Below are 4,705 nucleotides of genomic sequence, written 5' to 3' on the forward strand. Positions count from 1 at the left end.
GTTCGAAAGTTGAGCTGTGAATTAGACATTAGATGACATTATATGAAAGTTGTCTTTAAACTTAGAATTCAATGTTATAAATGACAAACGATTTTTTAAAATTTTACAGAAAGTCAATTTCCATTTACAAAAATTCCTTCTAAGTCTTTAAATTCAAAAGCAAGATAAACAGCTTTTTTTGGGCCAGAATAATTCAATTCTCGGTAGCGACGGTAGCATTTTCGCCAACTCATTCACTATCGGTTTTCATCTCACTTTTATTTAAAAGTGAGCAGTAGGGACATCCGAAGAATAGTATCAAGAAATGCTCGAGGGGAGGTTATGAAAACAATCTCCATACTATCACCCCTAAAAATTTTTCAAGGGCAACTCCACATGCGTAATACATGATTCTACCAGCTCATTAATGATACTCGTCTCAATTATTCTAAAGAAAGGTCCTATAACTTTTTCCAAATTCCTTTTAAAAGGTGCCGATTATCATTGCCCTAGTGAAAATTGTGACTATTTTACATAACGGCCCCATTCAAAAAGTATAGGTCGCAAAAAAGCGTGCTAGGACTATGATGGTCCATTTCAGCGATAGAATTAATGACACCGTTCTATTTCCTCAGTGTATTGAAACGCGATTACTTTACTAAGATGCAGTATTTTCTGGTGTCAAAATTTTCAGCGTCAATTCTCTGTAGCAAAATTTTCCTGTGTCAAATGTTCAGAGATATTTTTCCGTGACAGATTACCTTATGAATCGAACTTTTAAGGCGACAAAACGAAATGAAGTATTCCCTTTTAAAGAACATGTGTAGGTACCTATCAATTTTCAAAGTGATCTAAACCAAGTTATCGTGCACACGGACAGACAGACGCCAATACAAAATTATAAACGATCTTGAGGATCGTTAATGAAACTATTCTAGAGCTTCCTCGATAAAAATACAATCTGACCGCGAATAAAAATCCGGGGTGGTGCATTAAAGACGTTTAAAAACAGTTGCTTTTGATGAGTAATTTTCGAAAAATGTTCAGCGCGTCAATTTTAGGTTTAATGAGGGAATTTTTCTTTAATTTCGTTATCTTTTAGCGCGGTGTAGTTTCCAAAATAGCCTGGCCTAAAGATCAAAATTCACTCTTTCCATTGTGCTCGATTTTCCGTCGTCTATCTGTTTGTCTGTCTGTTCCATCGAGATGTCTGCTCCTGGGCCACTTAGAGACTTCGGGTTTTCGCTAATTGATATCGGCTATGGTTACTCAGCATTTACAGTTGTGTTACGCGGCAACACCCACGAGTGGGTTTTAAAACATTTTTTTCTCAGCGTGGAATATTTCGGAAAGTTAACGATCAAATCTATAAAAAGTACATCGTCACAAAAAAATGCGTTCCTTGAGGAACATGCTTTCAAGGAAGATTCGTCCCATGGAGAGAATGTAATTAGTACAGTTCTTTTTCTTTGGCATTAAGTTTGACTCTGTTTCTGGGTCGTAGTGAATAAATGTCCTTCCTTTTAGATCTGTTTAACATTACACAAACGTGAATGTTTCTTAGAGTAGGTTTCCTAGGAGACGAATATTATGACGAGGAAGATTTTTCTTGGAGATGAGCATCATCAGGAGGTGAACCTTTCCAGAGCAGCGTAAATCATATTTTAGGGGAATATACCGAATTATTCATGGAGACTAGAAGTAAACTCTTTTGATGGTTTAATGCATCTTCAGATCTAAACAATGACTAGGCAGTTGAACGTTTCGTTGTTTTAGTAGCATATTATACAGGGTGTTCCTAAATATGATGTACATATGGAAGGGAATAATTTTTGGCTTATTTTATGGCTAAAAGTTTATATAAACATAGGTCCGTGATCGTTTCGTTACCGATCTACAGGCTGTTATCATTTCATAATTTTCATTATCTCCGGAAAACACAAGATACAAATTCAAATGCCAACTGTCAAACTACTAAAAACAAGAGATTATCCAAATAAAGCCAGGGCTACTGTACCATTTTAAAAATTTTAGGTTCATTTAGCTAACGCCTTGTACGTAAAACTTCTGAGTTGTCAGCGAAAACTCACTTTCTCGTCCTTTGTAAACAATATAATATTATTAGCAAAGAATCATCAATTCATCACAAACATTTTTGGCGGCTTGACCACTTTTGTGTTCAAGGTAAAAATTCAGGGGGCCAATCCTTTGAAGGTGAATTTTTAAGGGCGAACATTCCGCGGTGATTTTCCTCAGGGCTAGTTTTCTTAGAGGAGAATATTCCGGGGCGAGTGTTCGAGGGAGAATCTTCCTACAATCTTCAATTTTACTAATCTAATGTTTCTAACTTCTATGGTAGTAATTTGACACACAAAAGGCCGATCTGGTATAGTTAGTTCATTCCACTTTGTTTAGAAATTTTAGAAGGAAGAGCAGATGCGTGGCCATATGCCCTATTTGAACTGCACCCCATTGGATGGTGAAGCCTTAATTGTTTTTCTAATTTTTCTTTTATTTAGGTATAATAATAATAATAATATTTTACGCACTGCCCAATCAAAGAAAATTTATTAAAAGATACGAAGAATCGCATACGATGTGCAGTAGGGGATTTTTTTTAACTCAGATCGTATTCGGAAACACGGCAGACAGACAGATAGACGGACGGACGGACAAAACTATCACATAAGGCTTCCTAAAAAAATAAAGAAAGATAGCGTTTTCGCTGCCCCTAATGGCACGATAAAGCAAGATTTTTGCGTTCCTTTTCCTCACTTTCAGATTTCTTGAAAAAATCAGTGAAAAATTGTTTTGAAGTTAAATACGATATTTGAAAAATGTCGCCTCCATCAAACTGCTATTACTCTAACAATGTCGGTAAATTATAAATTTCATTAACGCGATGAACGTTACTCATTAGCAAAATGTAATTACTAGAAATTTATGCATCAAATGAGTAGGTGTTAGAATCAATGGAATGTCTCGCATTAGCTATTAAGTATTAAAATCCGAAAATTATTATCTTTACGTCTAAAAGTCACACCATGTACCAAACTTGCACTTTAATTTAAAATCAATTATACCACATAGATAGTTTCCATTGGGTCTCATTTATCTAAAAAGCTACGATGGTGGTTAAACTGTTACTAAATTTCAAGCCGAATTTTTGGGCTAACGCCTTTAGTTTTGAACACCTTATGGCTGTTACGAATACTTCAATAAAAATCTTTATCTGATTAAAATATACGACACTTTGGTATTCTATTACCTTTTGACTAAAATACCAAATTGTGCAGTTTTTAAATTACTACCCTAGGACGCTAATTCTATATTGAAAAATACAAACGGCTGCAAATTAACTTCCATAAGAAGAAAGTAATTTGGTATTCCGCACTAAAGTTGAAAGTAAAATTTAAGTCTCATACTCAAATAGCGTTCGAATAATAATCATAAGTCGGTTACCGGCAATTTCTACTAGTTTTTCGTAAAATGAAAAATTAGAATTCTATTCAATTATTCTGAAAATTAAGAGCTAGAAAAAATAATCGTTTGTTTTAACAGTTGGCAAGTAGCTCTTAAAGTCTCGAGATCTCAATCTTAAATGGACACCTTGCACACTACAAACGTATCTTGATCAGCATTCACCCAATGAACGTTTCGTCTATTTTTTGTATTCATTTGATTCTGAAAATGCACTTCCTCCTAATCAGATATTTCGTTTGCATTTGATAAACGACCGTAAAGCAAAACCAACTTTAATAACACATTATTCATACAACATTACAATCTAATTCGCCTGGAGATTCCTGTAAAATTAATGGTCTGATCATACATTAAACTTTAAACCCTTGATTATACTAAATGAATTTTTAAATAAAAAAATTACCACACAGAATAAAGACAAATTGTATTAGGTTCTAATTTATGATTATGGGTACACTGGCATTGTAATGATGATGAAAAATATTACATTGTGTAAGTATCATTTGGAAGAAACTCGTAATGCTAGGGATTACTGAATTTGCCCATCTCAGGTGGACCCAATTAACAAATTCATGAACAGTGTCTAATACCCTAAAAAAACGTGTATTAAAATTACACTAAATCGTTGCTCTAACCGGTTTTATAATAAAAACGTTTATTAGAGGGTGACTGGTCCGGAAAAGTGAACATTTGTTTTAATACTTATTATGAAAGTGTATTTTTGAAAATGTTCAAATTTGGTTCTACTAATTTATGACAGTCGGCAATTTACAACGAACGACGTTTATTGCGAATTGCGACACTAATTAAACCGTAATTTTGAGACCAAAATTCTTTTCCAATAATTGGCTATACGCGGTCCAAAAATTTTGTAATAAAGTATGTAGAAGAGACAACCTCTAATTATGCAAATAGGGTACATTTTGAAAGGACTACCGGTATAAAAATGAAATAAAACGTAAAAATTACAAGCGTGATCGGAATACGTAACATTCCAAACGTAGGTAGGCGAAACCCCTGGTAATTTTGACATTTGACATGGCGCGCGGTTTGATTTAAATACGAATGGGTCGATGACAAAAAAATTTCAAATGATCTGATTCGAAGCGTACAAGATTTTGAATAAAACCTGTAGGTTATGTAACAAGGTGGTCGGTGTTAAACAGGTGAGTTGGTCGGCGAGGAGAAGGGGAGGTGGAGATACATTCGAAGTTGTTTTCTGCCCCGCCAATGGTCAACTGCT

The sequence above is a fragment of the Photinus pyralis genome, unplaced genomic scaffold, assembly GCF_008802855.1.
Source record: "Photinus pyralis isolate 1611_PpyrPB1 unplaced genomic scaffold, Ppyr1.3 Ppyr1.4_LG1, whole genome shotgun sequence".
NCBI lineage: Eukaryota > Metazoa > Arthropoda > Insecta > Coleoptera > Lampyridae > Photinus > Photinus pyralis.